The 23,025-nt window shown below is 40.4% G+C and overlaps 1 pseudogene; it reads right to left on the reverse strand.

Annotated features, from left to right (window-relative positions):
- The window catches only part of LOC117884984, a 195,000-nt pseudogene extending 178,307 nt beyond the window's left edge, over positions 1 to 16,693 (reverse strand).
- Between the last annotated feature and the right edge of the window lie 6,332 nt (positions 16,694 to 23,025).

The following is a 23,025-nucleotide window of genomic DNA, read 5'->3' on the forward strand; positions in this document are numbered from 1 at the left end:
TTGTTACTTTGCATCCCACTGAGCTACTCAGTTAACCAGTTCCAACTTGTCATCTGCCCTGGATTCACTGCATCTGATATGGAATCATCTGAAATGTTAGCAACACTGTGGTCAACACTGTAAAAGGGAATAGCGAAGTTAAGGGGGAAGACACCGGGGGTTGATTAGCTAGCACTAATTGTTCATTGTTAAAAGTTATCACACAGCTCTTTCAAAGCAAGCACATTTATTCTTAAAGTGAAAGCACTACAGAGAAAACATTAAAAATAATAAAAGAGCCTACACACACGATAATCAGCTTACAAGTGATTACCCCACCGTGCAGATACACATGAAGCAGTGATACCATGTGTTGTGCCACTGGCTACATAACTCACTGAACTGCCTACAACTCAGTCTCTACTATTTATTGTTTTATATTTGATGTAATTCTGAGATTTCTCTAGCAACATAGCTATATGTCAAAGTGAGACCTAATTTGGCAGAATTAGATCATGGAATTGGTAGAACATTTTTATTTTATTGAAAGGTGGGAATATGAAATTCCTCTTTCGACTGCTACTCTTTGTGCTATCCTCCCTATGATCCTGCAGAGGAAAACCGTATACTCTGACAGATAGGGCACCTGCCTGCAATGTCTTGGACAAACCTGATTGAATTAAGTTTAAGTATTTTAGGAGCTCATTGTATTAAGAATGAAAATGTTTATGTATTATTGAGGGAGTGTATGTAAAGTCTCTGGAGAGAGTTATGACTAATGTAAACCCTGGGAAGTATTATGAGCATCAAAGGACTATTTGAAACAACGTATGCCCTCCAGTTATGCAAGAACTCAGTCTTTTGAAGCCTCACCCTTTGTCTGCTGATCACCTGTTACCTGAGAACAAGATCAGAGCCCCAGATTGTATAAAGAAGTGACTGGCAAAGTGGGTGAGGAAATATCTTTTATTGGACCAACTTCTGGTGGTGAGAGAGACGAGCTTTCAAGCGTACACAGAACTCTCCATCAGTCAGAAGTGACTCTCATATTGAACAGTGTGCTTGTTCCAAGCCAAGGTGATTATGAACTTGCAACCACAGAAAATCCCTTGATGGGGTTTGAAGGACTGGTCCCCTGCGTAGCCTTCTATTTTATTTAAAGTGAATTTTGTAATGTGGTATTACACCACCATGAGTTCAGCTCTGACGGCTACAGTTTCAAGCTTAACAGAGTGAAAGTCACCTCTGCTACTTTCTTTAGAGTTAGAGTCTCTAGGAACACAAAGACCAAAAGGTAGTGACCACACATACATTCACCAGTAAAAAGTCTAGTCTACTTTACAAGTTTTACTAAAGTTACAATTAAAGTTATGATTACCCTATCATATAGAAATTCTATACAGACCTATGCACAAGTTACAAATATAGTTATACTCACTGAGGGATGGTTTCTGCTGGAATCTCCCATAGGGAGCTCAATTTTCCCGTTCTGGACATCCTCTTTTTATAATGTGATTTTATCTATACCTAAATTCTGCACATGTCCATAAAAGTTCAATCCTCTTTTCTTTTATTGGTCTGTCTCCCCTGGAAACTTAAGGGATCCCAATTTTCTATAGGCTGTGTAAGTTCCCTTTGTTCTCATTAGCATTGATGCACAACTTGTATCCCATGGTTAAGACACATGTCTGAGACAGATGAGCCTTAACAGTATTTTTATGATCTAATATTAATCTTCTGGGTAATTTTGCACAATATTACCAATTGGTGTCTCTTTTCCCGTAATCTTACGGCATTGGGTTATTTCTCAGTCATTGGCTTAAGTCATCATTTCTTGTCTCCAAAGCCTAAAATAGCTAAGCTAAAGTCTTGCAGGCCTCAACCTACAGCTTGTCTTACTCATGTCTAATATTTGGTTCCTCTAAATACTGATCAATCTTATACTTTTATAATCCTACAAATTCATTCTAATTAACATACAATGAATATATGTAATAACATATTGATTAATCATAACATCACACAATAATATACTAAAATTATTGGCTACTCCTGTCAGAGCCCTTGGAGAGTTGGGCTGATCATTGGTAAGCTGATTATCATGTGTACAGCCTCATTTATTGTTGTAATGTTTTCTCTGCAGTGTTTTCACCTTAGCAATGAATGTGCTTGCTTAGAAAGGGGCTGTGTGGTAACTAAGACCAATGGGCAATTACCCTGTTTATAGCCTCTGAACAGAAGGTATAGCAGGTCTGCTTGGGCAGTTTACTTGCTGGAGAATTCACAGTGTATTCAGAGAATCGTGCAGCCTGGAAATACCCTGGTCAGAAGGAAGTGAGAAGCATGTCTCTGCCCAAGGGAGGGATGGCTGAGCAGTCAGGAGTCAAGAATGGGTGCCCTTGGTGGACCACCAGGGGGAAAACAGAAGTGTAGTCAGAGGCGTGCACAAGGGGGGGGTAAGGAGAGGATCCCCCACCCCCCCAAATCTCCATGTGTTCCTGCAGCTTTGGGATGGAGGAAGCAGCAGGGTGGCAGGCTGCCAGCTGAGCTCCTCCTCTCCCCACCCTTATAGCTATAGCCTGCTGTTTCTCCTTCCCTACGGCTGGAGTCCCAGGGGTTGCCGCTGCCTCCAGCCCCAGACTCACCTCAGTGGGGGTCAGCAAAGCCGGCAGCAGCGCTGGGACTGAGAAGCAGTAGGCTACAGCTGTAGAGGGGGGCGGAGGAGGAGCTCAGCCAGCAGCCACCTATCTGCTGCTTCCTCCCTGCCCAGGCTGCAGGGACACGGAGAGTGTCGCTGTCTCTTCGCTGAGGGGTGTCCCCTCCAGAGATGGTCACATGAACCTTTCATTTGTGTGTGTTTAATATTCCCCTCCAAAAGTATTCAAATTTAAATTCCTGCGCATGCCCCTGGATGCAGTTGCCCTGAACAGTAACATATATGTCAAGACAAACCTTGCTGCACTAGATGTCAATTTCAGTACTTCTGAGGGAGAAACCCAGAATGATGGTGGGAAAGGTAAGGGAAGAGAACCACCTATCCAATACAAAGCGTGACCAAACAGTTACAATACAGCTGTCACCACCCAACAGAGCTCGATGTATTCAGCAAGATGGATTCCACCCCACACCACTCCTCAAAGACGGCATTATCCTGACAGACCCACAGCTTCCATAAATCAGCATAGCACCACTGAAGTCAAATACAAATTTTCTTCTCCACACAGTTGTCCTTTAGGCCACAATTGAAAGCCCTGAGGGCTACAGATTGGACACCCTGGGTTTAGTGTTAATTAGAAATACATTGTCAATGTGATCTAGGAGGACCAGTAGAAAGAGAAATATGTAATCCAATAGGATTAGGAAGATTTCTATTCTCATATATTTATTTGCAATGCTTTCTATGTATGTAAATTCATGTCTGTACCTGCCTCACCCATCCTCCTCCTGGGGATTTTCTTGTAAAGACGACAAATACATGTTTAAACTAGAGGTTTAACATGAAAGTTTTGAAATAATAAAGCTCCATAAATTGAAGGGAAACAGACACTCAGGCCTGGTCTATACTACCCGCCTGAATCGGCGGGTAGAAATCGACCTCTCGGGGATCGATTTATCGCGTCCCATCGGGACGCGACAATCGATCCCCGAATCGGCGCTCTAACTCCACCAGCGGAGGTGGTAGTAAGCGCCGCCGACAAAAAGCGGCAGAAGTCGATTTTGCCGCCGTCCTCACAACGGGGTAAGTCGGCTGTAATACGTCGAATTCAGCTACGCTATTCACGTAGCTGAATTTGCGTATCTTAAATCGACTCCCCGCTGTAGTGTAGATGTACCCTTAGTTTTAGGCCCAAAATTTAGCATTCATTATAAAACAAAATAATTACAAAACCCTTGTGAATAGACAAGTATTTCATGCATTTTTCTCTCACTCCAAACATTATACGAAATGTATGAGAAATAAAGGGATACCATCTATAAAATATCATTAGTGATGTGCCAAATCCTGTCATCTTTATTTAGGAGTTTGCCTGAGTAAGGATTGAATAAAAATGTATGGACCACAAGGCTTGGCCCCATTATTTGTATGACAAATAGTACATGCATTTTGCAGTTATGTAAGCAAAGGCAGTACTTGACCTGAACAGGTGACAGTCTAGAATGAAATTGACCAGTCTAGACTTAATTGCCGGACCTTGAATCACCAAAGACAAAAAGCAGCAGATATTTAAAAGAAAGAATCCTGCTCAAATATTTTTCTTATTGTACTTTAGATTAGGTGATCTGGCCACAATTCAGCATAGCATTTAGTACATGCTTAGTCCCACTAAAGCCAGGGGGCATAAGCACATGCCTAATGATAAGCATGAACTTCAGTTCTTTGCTGAGTAGGGAGGGAACGCTGAGTGAGGGCTTAGATGACTAATTCCAGTAGTGTTCTGGCAATGCCACCCTAAGACAACATGCCAGGCAGTTGAACAAGTGTGTCAGCAGCATATGACAGTGCACCTACATTCTGAAATGAACCCCATCAATCTGTTTTCATTATCTAATCTGAGTGACGTGCAAAAAAGGAAAGAAACAGCATAAATAGGGACAAATAAATAATTTTATTATTCTCTAGTGAGAGCTCATGAGAATGTTCTTTTTTAAATGAGATAATAGGATAGTATAGACCAGTCATATTGGTGACATAAGTATGTCATCTGCGCATATGGCAGGTACAACAAGGGTAGGCTAATGAACATTTTGTCACTTGCAAGATCCCGTCTTCAGCTGTGTCAGTCTCCCTACTAATTTATTCTTGAACCTTGCCGGAGGACAAAAGCCACTTTTGCTAAATTTAAATTGCATTTGTCACTTGGATTTGTGTCTAATGGAGGCTACAAAGGGCTTAACAAAGAAAATAAAACTTAAGCTAACATGTAATAAAATCCAGGTCACTAAAGGCAGAAGACCAGAGCTGAAATGGACAGTACTGTAATATGTGCCATGCTAATATTGAGCAAATCAATTAAAACTAAAATTAAATTTCCTACTATCTAAATCAATAGAACATATAATCTATTTAAAACAAAGAAACAGAAAGCACTGTACTGCCTTTGCTTATTGCTGCAGCAAGCAAAGGCATTAGCCAGATGTTGAAACCTCCAGGCATCAAACAACAGTAATCATTATAGCCTTCAATCACCCCATTTAGAATTTACAATAAGCTAAGCAGAAAGCCATTATTTCCACCTTCAGTATAAAGTTTTCCTCGGGCTGCAAACGGAGTTCTGCAATGGACTGATGCACCGTCTGTTCGAACTTCAGATCCCTTTTCCATGGAACTTCCAGCAATGGGAACAAGTCATTGAGAGATCCAGGAATATAGGGACATCATTAGTTACTATTTTAGGAAGATTAGAATTCCTGAAGGCTCTCAAAACCCCCCAAAAGACTGACACTATAATTAAATGAAATAATAACAAACCATAATATGAGGCATAAAATTAACAAACATTATGAATTAATCATACTTAGACAATTACAATCCATATGGCTAGTTAAACTCAAGCTGCTACCTGTAGTGACATAGACTGGATACTGTGTACTCAATGCAGTGTATTTTCCCCAGAATGTAATTACTTAATTTTGTGAATGAGAAAATGATGTGTAAAAGCCAATGCTTTCATGTCTTATTGTTCTCTTCAGTATCTCCTGTTAAACAAAATGCATGAATGTCTGTTCCATGGTGTGATATTACCTTTAGACATATACAATATTCAGTCCACAGTCACACGCACCCCACTAAGAAAGAGATTGAGGAGGCATTGTTAGATGAAATCCAGATTATGTTTAAACTAGGGTTATGTTCTGTGGCTCTTGAATTTTGCAAACCGTACTCTACATTTGCCTCCAAATGGTGTAAAATTTATGAGATCAGTGGTTCATGTGATATTTCCATCATCTCGAGTCATAGCTAAACTGGATCCTGTCAATGCGCCTTTCTAGTTTTGGATCCAGTCTGGGTTTGGATCTGAGAATTCGAATATGACATTCTCCCTACCCCTTAATGGGTTACAGTTCAAGATCCTCTCTGGTGCATACAGCACACCTTGCCCAATGTCATTATAAATTATAAAAACTGTGATACCACAACTTCCTGATAAAGGGCCAAGTCAATCTCTTGAGTTTTTAGATTTATGTTGAACCTACAAAGAATTCCAGGTTAACAATCAATCAATCTTTCAATCTCTCATTCTGAAAGTTCCAATTGTTCAGCTAGGCATCTGGATGATTTCTCTAAAACAGCTTAAATGAAAGACAGGAAAAGCAACAAAACTGAACTTTTTCTTTTGCCTCTTTCGTAAACAGAATCAAAACCAAAATTTACTGAGGTTCAGAACAGGAAACCACTCATGTTACCTGAAGTCTCTATGTTCATCAGAGAGGAGAGTGGTCTGCCTGTCTGCCCTAGAGTAGATCATCACACTGGAATGAGGAAGGGGGATGCTCTTAAAGATAACCTATGTACCAGAGAATGAGAGGATTCGCTTCCCACCCACCAAACATTACCTGCCACCAGGATTATAGAACACAACAGGTAGAGGGGAATCAGGAAATTTATGGGTTTTTATTGCTAGTCTAAGTAATCCTATGCAATTATGAACTCTTTGGGATTATTTTACATGCACAAAAATAAATGTTTACAAGAATATGCTTTTAACCAAAAATAGTAAGAAAGTTCGACTCCTCTTTGTTTAAACTCTGGGAAGCTAGGAAGTCTTTGGATAAGTCAGGAAACTGGAAGATACACATAGGTCCAGATATTTTTATGGCAGTTTTTCTCTAATTAAAACCGCCACTGAATAATCTCTTAATAGCACAATTCCAGAAAAAGTAACCTGATCTTCAGGTCTGCTTCGGCCCTCTTATTTCAGTTATCCAGCTGCAACTAAGGTAGACTTTATAACTGAGTCACCAGTCATAATTATCCTAAAAAATTAGAAACCACGCTGCATCAAATAAACCCCTGATTTTGCATAGTAAACTAAAATTGAGTAAATATACTTAAATCACTGTTTAAAATAAGTTGACATTTGTTATTACAAGCATTTCCGAACTTAACGTACCAAGAACTATGCAACCAGCCACGAAATACTATAAAGACATACTCAAATCAAGAGATGCCTGTTATTTTTCCAGTGACCAAATACAAATACACCAACATTTTAACTTCTCTTCCTTGGAGCCTATTATTTAGACATTATTTCTCTTTGGGATCTATACACTGATTTATTTTAATTATTCCTAACATATGACACCTACTCCTACTGTGTAGGTTTGACGAATTCGACTTTTATTATAATTTTGACAGGTTACATCGATTTTAAAGCTTTTTTATTTTTAATTATTTACATTTTCACAAAATTATGGTTTTTAAGCATTTTTTCCAATTTTTATCAATTTAAATTTTCACAATGGCCTGAAATTACAGGTAGACAGACAACAAGAGGGTTGGTCACTGAGTCATTTCATGACAGCTGATGCTAAGATTCAAAAAGTTAAAGCTTGTAATCATCACAACACAAATTGTCAATATCACGTCAAAATATATGAACTCTAAGAAGTTCTCAAGCAGCATCTCTCTTACGTTGCCTATCTGTAAATTTCAGTGATTATAGATTGAAACATTTTTTCATCAGTTTGAGTGTGTACGGTAAAATCCAAGTTTTACTGCCTTTTACCAATACAAAAAAATCTCATCCTTCCGCACCTAATTATGTGATTCCACAAAGGACAGAAGCAGTCGGTTTCCTTTCTGGACAGTCGTGACCTGAATATATTTGAAAGCACTGTGCAGTCATAGTCAAACCTATTTCTGGGCAATAGGCAATGGCTTTAGAACATAACTGGAGTTTTCTGGCTGTCAATGAAGTCCTGCCCATGACTACAACAACCAATAAATGCACATGTCTGTTTCTTTTAACGTAAGGTATAAATTCCATTTAAGAATGGCAGAGGGCACTCCAACCAGTGCATTTAAAGGTGATCACTAATGCACATTTTGAATGGTTAAAGTCACTCAGCCTTCAGCCTCATGCTTTATAATATCAATTGAGAAGTTTTAAACTCACCTTGAAATCCAGTGCCTGTCATATTTTATTGCTTAATTAAAATAATGTAATCAAAAACCTCAGAGAACAAATGTTGACTGAAAAGATTATGCTAATCTAACGTGTATCTGATATTCACATATTACTCTGAGCAGGATAAGATGACTAATGTGTTAATAAAATGAAACATATCCAACTATCTTGTCAAATGGTATTTTATCTCAATATTTACATACATTTGTTATGAAAGGGATATACTCTGTTGAAACGGAATAAACACTTATGATTAAACTTGTCCAACTTGGCGCTCTCACCCAACCATTAAACAACTCTACATGCATTATAAACTCTACCTTGTAAACCCTCCCAGTCCACTGAGCAAGGAAACTAACTCACTCTTCTGTTACTTGGATTTGGTGGAGTAAGGGAGTTGGAAAAAAAGGAAGAAGAGCCCAACAGGCCAACCCAAAGCCAGGAATCAGGAAATAATTAATAAATCACACTGCTGATACCTTATAGCCATAGAGCCAAATTCAAACCTGCGGTAAACAAGCACAGCTTCAGTGACTTCAGAGGAGACACATGTGAATACACATGTCTGAATTTGGTCTCTACTCTCTGGGCAAGGAATCCTTCACCAGGATTGCACCAAAAAATTATATAGCTAAAAATTGTTAATGAAAAAAGACAGGACTAAGCAGCAAAAAGAAAACCAAAAACCAAAAAACTCACTAGAAGTTTGTAGATCAAAATATTCTTGCCTTAGATTAAACAACTACCTCAGAATTTTATAAGCACAAGAGAAACATTTGACACCAAGTCAATTTTCAAAAAGAAAACATATACCCTTCTATAGAATAATACAAGAGATGAAGAGATAACACAGACTGAGTTGGGAACTTCTGGGAATGAGCATCCCTTGAAACTTTCAGACAAAAAATCCTTAATAATTCTATGAGAATTTATTTTTTTCTCTGTCATCTTAAATAGGCATACCTGTCTAGATCTAGTCGTTATAGATGCAATTTATCACTTTACTTTAGTCTTTAACAAGAAGAGGTTTCTCCAGGAACAAACAAGAAAGAAAGTACTGTTGGAATAGATTTTCCAGGAGATTTATTAAGCAATATGAATACCTGAAATAGCTAACAGGCAGGATCAAGCTTATAGAATGAGTTATAAAATGTGGAAATTTTCTTCCCTTATTTATATTCCAAGAAAGTTAGAATCCTGACATTAGCCCCTGCACAGTTTTCAAAAATCTCTATCTTCTGATGGAGAAGTGCACTACTGTAAATAAGGACTCACGTTAAGATTTTATTGTTAAATTGATCTGATGCTAGTTCCTCAATCTTTTCAGTTTCATCAGGGGGTGGGGTTCCTGTTAGTATGAGCTTTACCTAAATACTGCTATACTGGGCCATTAATTTGCAAAGAGAAAAAAAATCTTAGATTTTATATTTACTGAAAAAGAACTAAGTTTTCGGGAAGTTCTGCTCTTTCTGCATATCCCAGATTAAGTGTTATGAAGATCCCCACTACTGTTTTCAGTTCAATGGATTCCCCTAAAACATTAAACCTTAAGAAACAGGTTGTTGTGCCATAGGATGGCACATAATTAAACCTGAAAAATTACCTTGTTTCTGGGTCCTTTTTTCCTGTGTGGTTTTAACTTGACCAGCTACCACAGACAGCACCTCCACAGAAATGTATTCATCAAAGCAACCCCACACTCCAGTCTGGCATAAACCTTTGTAGATATTTGCAGTTGGCTAACGAGGGGGAGATGGGAGAAAAGTATAAGTGGTGAGATCTGGCCCTAGAATACTAAGATAGAACAGAGTAGTGTGTTTTAAATACAGGAGGTAGGTTTGGTTCACTCCTTACAGCCCAGTTTATTTCATTAAATTGAATGGATATATGTATATGTAGCAAGTGCTAAAGTGATGGCTAAGTCTGTCCCTGACAGCACACTGTACCTTTTGAGATTGGTACAAAAGGAGCTGTTCCACGGGACATTGTGTTTTAGCTGTGAGGCACTAATAGGTCAGTAAAAGCAACAAGGAGTCTGGTGGCACCTTAAAGACTAACAGATTTATTTGGGCATAAGCTTTCATCTCACTTCTTCAGATGCAAGCATTTTTACCCACGAAAGCTTATACCCAAATAAATCTGTTAGTCTTTAAGGTGCCACCAGACTCCTTGTTGTTTTTGTAGATACAGACTAACACGGCTACCCCCTGATACTTGACACCAATAGGTCAGTAGTGTATCACCTGCTAGCACAATTCAGGCCCTCTGATCTTTTGCAAAAAACAGGGCTCTTAACAGTACCTTTTCAGGCACAGTCTCACATTAGAAATGCACTGCCCCATGAAGTGATTTCTCAAGGAGGCAGAAATTCCCATAGAGCTTCTCAGGGGGCATGCAGGGTGCACCAATCAGTATATTTCTTCAGGGGATGCAGCTTAATCCTGCATGCATCCAGCCAGTTGTGCTGCCTGATGCATAGGGAAGACAGGAGGACCACGGTCCTGCTTCCATCTTCTCTCTTTCAGGGTGTCTTCTGCCAGAGGGGGTGCGCAACATCAGCAATTTCTGCACTGTAGGGAGAACAAGAATGGCAATTATACTTACTGGGGCACAGGAATGCAACAAGGGGGCTCCTTGCACCCTCCCCTTGTGCATCAGTCGAACAATGCGACATAATCTGGCCCAAAAATAGCAAGAGCAAGAACAGGTCCAAATGAACAGATTTTTAATTTTTGCCCGTCAGTGTATTGTCTACCCAAATATGCCAGGCATCCTTTTCAAGGTGTGAAACTTACGTCTTTGATATGAGGGTAAACCCATTCTGCTGAGAACATGCACTTTAACACAGAAACAGTCTAAAATTGCATTCTTTGACATCTCTGGCTGCCTCAACACATTATGAGCCGATGCCTGTATCAACACAGCAATCAAGACAGTAAGCGTGTACTGGAGGAGCTGTATTGTATGATCTACATGACATGCTAGCGCACAATCTGAGCTTCTCTTCCATTTCGAGTCTCTCTTACATAGTCCTAGTGCTAAACGAACTGCACTATCAAAACACTCACCTATATTTTTATCTACCACCACGCACTTATGGGTTAAGCCATACGTGCAATTTTATTTAGTTGATTGGCAAATATGCCTATCATTTGACATTAAGGGGGCAATTTCTTATAGTCTCTGGGAAAAGAAAGAACAAGAAACAGCCTAACAAGAGGGTCATACTATTCTATTTTTGAAGTATTAGTTTAAAATCAAGATGGTTAGTAAAATAAGGTAGATCAGATCCAGTAAAAAAGAAGACACACATCATAGCAATGAATTAGATTCTAAAGCAGTGCAACTTCTTGCTTACAGTAGTACAACATACATAATCTCCTCAGCAATAGTGGCTATAAAAATTAAGGGTATACCATTAGTCAATCAGACTATTTCTGAATGAACTAATTATGTGAGGGAAAATCAGCAAGCAAGGATAAGACTGCATCCAAAAACACACTTCCCCTCTCACTCAACAATCCTCTCCACTTAATTCAATCTGAATTCATACTCAAATCAAAGAACTGAAACTGTTTTCATCAGGGTCAATGATGAGTGTAGCTCTCACTTTGGTCTCTGAATTTTTCTGGTTTATACAAGGCAGTGCTCTGTATCCTTTAGACTTATTGCAATTGTGTGACTCACCAGCTGGCACACCCAGGTGGCTGGGCATGGCATAGCAGGCTCTTCTCCTTTAGCGTCCTTGCTGACAGCACTATCCCAGCCTGGTGGTGATCTGCTTCTTCTTGCATCTTGGCCCTCCAGCTTGGTCACTATAGGCCTGCGCCTCTCAGTGTAAACCAATATCCCTTCAACTTCCCATTGGAACCCCAGTCTGAGCCCAGACTCATTAGTCCTTACCTCTAGTGTCAGACGTTTCAATAACCCTTACCCCGTGAGTGGGGGGGGGGAGGGAAGGGCACTCCACTTTCCTCAGAAGGCTGGTAGGGGAACCTAGGCCCTTCATCTTCATCGGGTTCCAGTCTAGGGACCCTTGGATAGGCAGTCAAGGTCTGACTACCCAGACCCCTGGCTGCCTCCCTGGGCTACTTCCTACTTCTCCCTTTACCTCAGCCTCTTTCTGGGCTCCCACTATATCAGTTCCATTCCTGCTAAGCCCCTGGCACAGGCTCATTGCAGAGCTTGTCAGCACTTTCTGCTAACCAGCTGGTTTTACTGAAGGAGAGTTTTCTCCGCTCCCCTTGCAGGACAGTCCCTGACTCAGCAGTTTTCCTGGTCCCTGCAGACCCCTCCACCAGCATGAAGAGTCCTGGGTGGATGCACTTTCTGCAGCCCCTGCCCAACTGCCGTGGGCTCCCTGTTGCAGGTCTACCTTCCTTCAGAGTGGCTCTGTCTGCCAGCAGTCCCACTCAAATCTTTGACTCCAGCCAGGTTTCACTCACACTGAGAGAGAGAAAGAGAGAGAGTCAGCAATCTGCTCTTTTTCCTTACTCCTCCCTAACTGAGCCAGTTTCAGGCCTTCTAACTTCTCCCTCCAGGTTTGACACTTATGTGTAGCAGGGCATGGCTCAATGCACCCACAGGCTCCCATTAACCCCTGCAGGCCCAGAGTGGGGTTGGTATACCCCATCACACTCATGCACAGTAGAATCGTCTTTACCTTATCCTAGTACAATCTTGTGATTGGTCCCACTTGTCCAGCAGATTTCAATATACTATGTGCAATAGCCATATCTTAATATTCTAGCATTGTCTACATTCCTCGGAAGAGCCTCAGAAATCCATTCCATGACTGCATGCTACATTTGCAGTAACGCTAGTTAGGACACAAAGACAGAAGGCATATCAATCCTCGTGCTTCAGGGCATAAACTGTCTGGCTTAACGGGGGTGGGAAGGGATTCCACAACCACCACCAACTGCCAATGACATGGCATCCCACCACTGGACAGGTGCTATACTGCATGTGGAGTTTTTAACCTTCTTCTACAAATCTAGGACACTGTGGGAGGGAGAATGCCCCACTAGACTGACCTAAGGCCTGTTCTTCTTTGGCATTTCCTACAACCTGTTCTTTTGCTGTTGCTTAATAGCACTGTGATCCCACTTGTACAAGTTACTTACTGATAACGGATGAGTGATCACCTTTATGCTGACAACATGCAAGACAGGGACGTTTGTAATTTTTGCCAATTAATTTCTGGAATTCAGTTATCAAATCCCTGTATCTAATATACACATCCTCTTTCATCATGAAATGTAACAAGACAAAGTGTCCTTTCCTGGTTTAATTGTACCTATTACAATTGTTTGAGAGTCTTCACTTGGAACTAGACTGGACAAAGCCTTAAAGAAGGTAAATTATTTAAACATGTTTTTAATACATTTTAACCTTCAATACATTTTAACCTTCAATATGAGGGCCAGACCCTCAGCAGATATAAATGAGCACAGCTCCATTGACTGTCATGCTATGCTGAGCATCTGGCCCTGAGTTTTCACCCACAAAATAAACCACAAACTCCTTTTTCTCAATGCACTACAGCTCCCAGCAGTCCTGGGGCTTCCAGATGTCACACAAGCACTTCATTTCTCTTCTAAGATCTTTAAATCAAACTTTATTCTCTGCTACAGCTAAAGATTTTCTCTCTTGTGCTCCCCCTCGCCTCTCACTTTCAGTTCCTCATTCTTGCTCCGCCTCTTGGTGTCAAATCCAGAGGTCACGCAGAAGGTGGTAGGAATCAGACTGAACCCCTAACACTAATTCAGAGTCCACTACACTGATGTTAGACTCCCTCTTACACGGAGTCTACAGATGTCTAAGGGGGTGTAAGTTGGTGGGACTTGCCAAGGAACTAGAAGAAGTTGCAAGTTAAAGCAGCTTTTCCTCTCTTCTGGCTTCTCAGCACAAACTACACCACTGTAGACTCCATTACACACCAGTAAAATGGACCTAAGTCAAGTCAGTCAAATAAAATCTGAGAGTGAGAGCCTAACTAAAAGTGAGAGGGTCTAAATTAGTCTGGGGACGAGGTGGTCTAACTTGTATCTCCCCTGCATTTGGCCCCGGTTCTTTAGGTTTTCCCATGCCTCAGCTGTCCATAGCTACTGCTCTGGCAGCATATTTGGGGTAGAGCTCCCCAAGCCTGATGCTTTGGCCAAGTGCCCAAGGAGGGCATTTTGCACAACGCAATGGGTGGTTTTCTTTTTCTACATTTATGGCTCACAATCCTCATCCCAAAATAACAGTAATTTGAAAATTATTTTAAATAAAATCAGGATTTATTCAAGCTAGAAAACAAAGATGAAATCAAATGGAAGTTCTGAACAATGCAAAGCACCTACCCAAAGACTACACAAAGCCTCGTGTGTAGAAAAACCCTTCTATTTACTAGTAATTTAAACAAAACATGGATATCCCACAGCGTGTATGTCAGACCCTTCCCTTTTGCTGATGAACACATGCTCCTGCCTGCTCATGTCAGGGAGCATGGGCGAAAAGCAGGTGGTACAGAGCCAGCTATGCTGTCTCTATGTCCATCAAAGATTCCCCAATACTTGGTGAATCTCCAGCTGGCTGTTTAAGCCATCTTTCTGTCCCCTCTGTGCCACCAAAAGGGGATAGAGTAGAGATGAAGATTTGGCTCCGAGGCTACATTACTGAATATATCCAGGCCTCTTACTAATAAGGCAAAATCAGACTGAGAAACTCTTTTTTCCCAAATATTCGGAGTAAAAGGTTGACAGATTCATTTGTACTTTGTCTTTCAGAAAGGAGTAATTTACAAGTGCTGGGTTCTTGTGGGTTGCAGGAATACTACCCAGTTTTGTAGCTCATTAATTGCTAGCAAGCTGTAAGATTTTTCTATGATTTTAATCAATACAGTACCTTTCTGTCGATTTGTTCTGAACAGCTGAAAACATACACCATAATTCCCAGAGAATGTCCCAAGTCTTTGGTTCTTTCATTTTTTCCTGTTATAGCAGGATTGAAAAGTGCCCCGTTCATGATTAAGAGAAGAGACGGGGTCAATGTTATATCACACCTGCAGAAACAGAAAATATCAGACACCGTATCTGTAAAGCATGTGTAGAAATTACAGTAGAACCTAGCTAATTTGCACTAGTAACTGAGAGACCCGGCAAATGATTGAATGCTGCAAATTGGCAAGTATCAATAATGCAACTTCCATACTAGATCAGACCAGTGATCCATCCAATTAGTATCTGGTCTCCAAGCTGGATCAGTACCAGAAGCTCCAAAAGATGATGCAAGAAACATTGTTATAGATCTACCCGGGGGAGAAGTTTCTTCCTAGTCTTCCACCATTTTTATGGTTAGTGCAGTAAATGAACAAATACAATAGAAAGGAGATTAATGCACCACAATGTACTTTGCTTGTGTAGTCTGACAATTTTAGCTTCCTTTTAGAAGTATAATGCTTCATAATAGAATAGTAACTATAATGCCATATATCTTCTAAAGTAACAAATTTTAATCCCATTATAACTCACTACTGCACCGTGCTATTAAATCTTTATAAAGAAGTGAGGAGAGACAGCTCTTTTTTTCCTTCTAATCTACACACTGTGTACAAAGTGTGTAGATCAGTGAAATTGGATTAGTGAGGTTACATTGTAGGAAAAGATATTCAATTGATATATGCATGTGTATTAAATAAATCATGCCTGATGGAGACTATTGGGGCTAGAGGTCTCAGACCTAGAAGTTCTCTTACTCATTCTTTACTATCAAACACCCTCACTACTTTCTGTCTCAGACTTCCTCTTCCTACTAGAAGTGCATATAGTAGAGCCCTGATGGAGCTGAACTCATAGGTCATCTGGTAGCATATATTTCTACATACATTTAACACTACAGAAAGTTAAATCATCACATTCTGATAGAAAAATGAGCTGAATGCAAGCACATGCCAGCATGATGCCCTATTAAGGATTTCCACAGCACAGTATATACTCCGTGGCTAGATATATTTCCATGACTCCATCTATCCTTGCTGCTTTCCCTCTCTAGATCTGCAAAACCATCCTACTTACTTTCTATAGAGCGATGTCTACCATCATGCCCTCTACAATGAGGAAAACAGGAATTATTTTTCTTTCCAAATATAGGTGTCCTTGTAAGAACTTTCACCAATTTCCTCACTTTCCCAGGCCATTTCTTTTCTGCACCTTTTTTCCTGTCTCAATTCAGGCAGATTTTTTCATTTCCTATCCCTGATATTGTTCACCAACTTGAAGAAATCACTTCTCCTATTTACCACCCTGTGTTCTTTCATCTCTCATGTTAGCTGGTTCAGGTGGGGTCTTCCTGCTTGCTCTAAATCTTCTTCCAGCTCATTAGTCCTCTACTCCACCCTTGATCTTCATCTCCTTCACCTTTATGGTTGCCTTTAGTGTGCTTTCTGATATCTGTGGCTTCCAGAAAACCTTTTCCCTTAGCACTACAGTACTTTTGCTTTCTTCTGTGACCATCTCCACATGATCCTCTAACCCTACAGTACTTTTTGTTATTGCTGTAAACCTGCTCACCTTGTACTTTGCTTGCAGGTCTGCCTCCATCGGCTTCTGAGGGATCAGGCTATTTCCTTTGTCCTTTCCTGATCATGATGCGCTAGCTTTTTTCTTCAGCTCCATGAGGCATCCTCCTTTGTTTGCTCTTGTACACCCTCCTCTGGGCCATTGATTCCAGAGCTCTACTAAGATATAATTGAACATATTTCTCTGTTCCCACTTACATTGCACCAAGTGGCCAGCCTTTCCTGTCTTTTCTTATCAGCTGTTTCTATCATATACAAGCAAGTTATTGTTCTTATATTTTACAAATCGACATATGGAGAATGATAGCATTGGGTTAGATTGCCGGGCAATGAACACAATGTACCAGGCATTTCAGAAATAAATTCACCCACCACTGCTTCCTAATTCAAGGTCAACTGAAATTCCTTACAGATTATGAAGAAGGAAAAGGTATTTTATTATAGCAATTCCAAGTTCATGTTACTTTTGTTAATGCTTTGAGAGATCTAACTTCTCTGAAAGAACTGTGGGGTATTATGTCCTTAGATATTTTTATTGCTGGGGGAAAACATTTCTTCTTAGCAAGTTTAGGAGACAGAAATCATCTCCTTTATGCCCAGAAAAGGTATAGCATAGGCACCAGCAGAGCAAGATTCCTCATGCTGTCCCGGCAACATATTTCAAACTAATCTGAAGGATTAGTCTAAGACTTAGGCTAGGTCTACACTACCCGCCTGAATCGGCGGGTAGAAATCGACCTCTCGGGGATCAATTTATCGCGTCCCATCGGGACGCAACAATCGATCCCCGAATCGACGCTCTTACTCCACCAGCGGAGGTGGGAGTAAGCGCCATCGACAGGAAGCCGCAAAGGTCGATTTTGCCGCCGTCCTACAGTGGGGTAAGTCGGCTGCGATACGTCGAATTCAGCTACGTTATTCGCGTAGCTGAATTTGCGTATCTTAAATTGACACCCCCCTCTTCCCCCGTAGTGAAGACCTGCCCTAAGAGGATAAGTCAGTCTCCATGTCCATTCAATACTTGACTCTTTATTTAGACAACAATTAATGGTGATGGTCATTCTGGGGTAGTACATACACACTAGGAACTGAACTGAACCCACCAATTAATTTGAAACTGGTGGAACTTATCAGTAAAGACTCTCAGAAGAAATTGCTTCAATTTAATTTTTAACAATATTAATTGAAACGTTAACTCTCAGGGCTTATGATGTTAACATGATGGAGACCTTAATAATGCCAATATTAATTTCATATGATTTTGTACCTGACAGAGTTTTCAGAGAGAGTTGAAAAAATATACATAGTGAAGGCACAAATTGATAAACAGCATTCAGTCATAAGCAACCTAACCCAACAAGTCTTTCCATTGACTTGGATTGGGTTTTAATTACTTGGCAACAGCATGTCCCTTCTACTAACACTAGCATGATGAAATGGTTTATTAGCAAGGAAAATGGTTTCAATTAGAGGTAGAATGAATGAACACCTCAGATCAACAGGAATTGGAGCATCTTGTCAGTGTCTCATTGCTTCCTCGGGCCCCAAGCACTACTTATTACCCCTACCTGCTCAACTGCTTCCAGCTCTCCCTACACCAGAAGGAGAATGAGGAAATCGTTATTTTAATGAGTCTATCAAGTGAGCAGCAGAAACTGGGGTACTGTAAAGCTCTATATTTCTATAGGCCATAGATCCATGACCAGACTTGGCTCTGGTTTTGTCTTGGCAAAGTTCATACATGATAACTGAGTTTTGCCACCTCCCAAATGTAATTACATGGGGTAATCTCTGGTTTTAATCAACCACTCATTTCTCTACATGTCTTCATCTACTATCAGTCACTCTAAATAAAAGACATGTATAGAAGAGGTAAAATAAATGAATTCTTTTAGCAGACTCATTTGTATCTAATGTTTGTTGTAGAAGTCTTTACGTTAATATATTAACAGTAAGATGCTTTTATCTGTGACAAACAATCTTGCTCAATTCTTAGAGAACACCTCCTGCCCTGATCCCTATCCAAAATTCCAATTAACCGGGAGTTCATATTTTCACACCGCTCGGCAGTTTGAGTATGTAAGTGCTTATTCAATGCACTAAAGACCTTAATCACCCCCTTCAAAGCACATGGCTCTATATAAGGCCTCCCATGTCTGAAATACATAAGGATCATCATCATAATAGTGTGGCAGCTGTGCTTTCTGCAAGCCAGAAAAGTTAGTTCTGAATACAGCAGACACACCTCAGCTACTGTCTACCATCTGCCTAGTTAGTGGGTAGACAACCACAGCAGACCAACACAGCTGCTCCTGACAATGTGAAAAACATCAGTACTTCCTTAAAGGCTTTGGCAATGTGGATAAACAATTTCAGTGAAAAGAATATTTAAAATTGCTTCAAATTTTCGCTGCAACTGCTATTATGCCTCGCACCACAACAAAGTGATTATGCTCAGTCAAATGGATTTTGTTCAGCAACTGTAACAATCTTACGCATTTTTGCAGAATACCAGTTAACAAGGCTAAAAGACCATTGTCCTGGACAAAGAGCTTTCATTATAGACACACTAAAATAATTACTTAGGTCAATTATCCTTTCTTTTCTTTTAAGTAAAAATTTTTTTCCACTCTCGAGAGTTACTTTGGGCTACATCTTGCACTCTTTACCCGGCCACACACAAAGTGTTTGAGGTTTCTCAGAAAACCTTACTTTTACATAAGTAACCCAAGTCCCAATTATTAAGGCTGAGCACACCATTTTCAATTAATAATTTAATGTATGTCACCATTTTTTGCTCCCCATGTTCTCAGATTGACAGATAGAATTCTTGAACTGAATCAGTATTCCTCCAGGAGTGTACTGGGGGTAGTGTTCTATGTGTGGTAATGGTGTTGGCGGGGGTGAGGCAGGCCAGCAGTGTTCCACGCTACAGGTTCATGGCAGGAGTCCTCTGCCAATGGGTGACTGTCGCTCAGAAAGAATAGGTCATCACGTTGTTGCAGTACAACATAAGGGATGAAATAGGACAAACTTTGAAGAAGAGAACAGATTTCGTTTACTCTTTTTTTTTTTAAATTAGCCTTCTATTAAATTTTATAATCTCAAAGAAATTTAGTACTGCCAGTGGTCCAAGTGTCCCAGACAGCCATGCCTTACAATATTCAATATCTGATAAGGCACTATTTAATTAAATAGGAATACACAAGGTGGGAATCTCTATAGCTTGTGAGGTTCTATGACCCCTTTGTTAAAGTTCCTGGGTTCTGATCTTTAAACGCTGTCCTTATCTAGCAGTAAGAGGAATAATCACAAACTGAAACTGAGCATCACAAATGTTTACAAGACAGTCTCCCTGGTCCTCATCCCATCTGTGGCACAGTTGTGACAGCCAAGTGAATGTTTGTCCACTGGAAATCTCCAGGGTAAAAATATGAGAGTTGCATAAATTACGTAGCCCAGCAAGTGTGATTTGAAATTTAATTTATAGTGATCTCAGGGTTTTGTTTACATTTGCAAACCTTAAGCATAACTTAGAAGTTGTGGCAGATTTCAACATTTTGCATTCCCTTCTCCCTCCACAAACCTGTTGGATACAACTATCCAGAACCAGCCCATGCAGCAATCAGGCTGTTCTGCCAAGAGACTGCTAAACATTTTCTGACTATCCCCCTGCATCATTCACAGGAGAGGACTCTCTTTGTATCCAGATCTAGGGTGACCAGATGAGATGAAGAAAATATCGGGACACCGGGGGTGGGGGCCAAAAACAAAAACAAACAAACAAAAAGCCGAGTGCTGCCGGCTGCCCGAAAGCAAAAAAAAAAAAAAAAGCCGGCGCAAAATATCAGGATAAAAATTGCATTCCAACCAGAGATCGGTCTGGACGCGGGACAAACATCTCAAAATCGGGACAGTCCCGATTTTATTGGGATGTCTGGTTATCCTGTCCAGATCATAATGGCTTTCATTGGGGGAAGCTATTAAAAAGGGCTATCCCACCTAATGGTCCATCTGTAGAGAATATGGGCTCAGTTCTGCAACAACTGAGTACTCAAGGCCAAAATGCTCAGCCCCTTGCAGGATCAAGCCCTGTAATTCCTTTTAGGAGAGGTCAATGAAAAGTCTTGTGGTGAAAAGCAGTTTGATGTGGCCACTGGAGGATTCATCTTGTATAAGGGAATCCTTGGGTTGTGCAGACTCACTACACCTCCTATTACACTCCCCTATCTGAAGTGTCCAACTGTACCATACTCAGCATTTCACAGAAAAAGTATGTTTATTCCCATGAAGCCTTTCCACCCCATGGCTCCTTTTGCTCTAGCCCCTGACTAGCGAGGCAAAACTGGGCCAAATTCTGCCCTCACCTACAACAGGTTCAACCCCATGTAGGTCAGGACAAAATTCAGCCTTCTAAATCAAACACTCTGAAAAACTGCAGCTTTCTTCAGATTGGCTGATTTTATATCAGGACTGGGGCTCATTACTGCAGTTTTATTCTGCTGTTATTGCTCCAGTAAAGTGGCACAAGAAAAGGTTAAGTTAAAAAAAACCATTTACTAGTATAGTGGGCTTTCCCTCCAAGTTCCCACAGACTTTAGCCCTGGCCTAGATCAACAGCCATCTACATCTAGTCTTCTCTTCCTTCCTCCCCTTTTTGGGGGAGCTATTCCAAGAAGAGAAATGGGAAAACACTAAGGGTCAACCTGGCCAAAAGTGAAATGGAGTCTGAAAACGTAACACAACTGCTGTACTATCTTCCAAACACTTTTAAACTTTCAAGCTATCTAATAAATGTACGTTTATACTAATTGTTAATAGATAGTAATTGGAGCTAGATTAATGAGAACCCTGCTGTCACATTACAGCATACATTTTTGAAGACATCTTTAAACATTTGGACAAAATATCTATATATATTTAAAATGGCATTTTTAACTGGTAAATGTAATTATCTAACTGAAGAAAAAAAAAAGGATAAAATTGATTGAATCAAAATATTCCGTCATTGCCATACATAAGCATCCAGAGTACCTTTACAACAAATGAAAGTATTCTTTATTTTATGCTTTTAAAAATGCATTAGGGTAATTGCTGTGCAACAAATTACCTTCTTTGCTCTTACAACATCCCTAACATGTATATCAATTGTGCATATTGTCATGATGCTGTGACGATCACTGGAGTGAGTTCCCTAACCGCATGTTTATAAGGGCATTCAGTTGAGCAATCTACAAAATAATTATATTTCAATGGAGATATTACACTGTGAGGGGAAAGAAAACCTATTATATGTCAAGTGCTAAATGGAGCCGTTCTGGTACCAAGACACATTTATTGGTGTTTTTAATCAAAGCAAATAACTTTTGAAACTAATAATGGTATTGTTTTCCTACCATTTTAATTTTGCTTCTTTAGTAACAAAAATACACTTTGCAACTAGTGGCCATTACTTCATTTCAAAATGAACAAACAATGGTTTTCAGATTCATTTGCACTACTACATCACCAGTGTGCTATGTGGTTAAGTTATTAGGTGTTTAACATCTAACACATAGCACATGTACAGTAATATTACTATTTTGGAAATGAATGTGAATTAGTTTTGTCACAGCTGCCATAAAAAAAAATTTACGTGTTTTGCCCTGATTCTCTAACAGTAAGTCTGCTTTGTGCCAGACGAATGGTGAAAAGCAGGTTGATCTGGCCACTGGAAGATTTGCTTTGTATAAGGGAATCTCAGGGTTGTGTAGACCCACCACACCTCCTGTGACACTCCCCACTCCACCTGCAGCTGTAAGGGATGTGGCCTGGGGACAGAGGGAATCGCTCAGACACCCCTATTCCCCAGAAATCCCTGCCTTTTGTAACTCCTGAGGGCTATGGGTAGATAGCATAGACTAGAGCAGTCTTCAGTCTGCTCTAATTTATTCCAAGGAACCAGATCAACAAAGGATGTCTTATCATCAGGGCATAAGGTGGTTTAACGGCACCTTCGCACCCTCCCCATCCTGAGCTGCAGAGAGAGCTCTTTGGGAGCAGCCCAGCATCTGGCCCTACCGACTGCACAGTTGGGAAATCCGGGACTTGGCACAATATAGTTTCTATGAAATATAAAAATTGTGGCTATTGTGAACAGTTGTGGCAGAGCTTTTTACATTTCAGCATACCGGCTTTCAAACCTGCTTTCTACAAAAATATGATTAAACACCTCTTTGGCCCAGCCTTCCTAATGTACTGAGGCCCCAACCCTGCAATGAGATCTGAAAAGGCAGACCCTTGTGCCCGTGCAGAATCTCACTGGAGTCAAGGCGAGTTTGTGCAGATACAAGGCCTAAGCAGGGCTCATTACAG

Source organism: Trachemys scripta, chromosome 11 (assembly GCF_013100865.1).
Source record: "Trachemys scripta elegans isolate TJP31775 chromosome 11, CAS_Tse_1.0, whole genome shotgun sequence".
Lineage (NCBI taxonomy): Eukaryota > Metazoa > Chordata > Testudines > Emydidae > Trachemys > Trachemys scripta.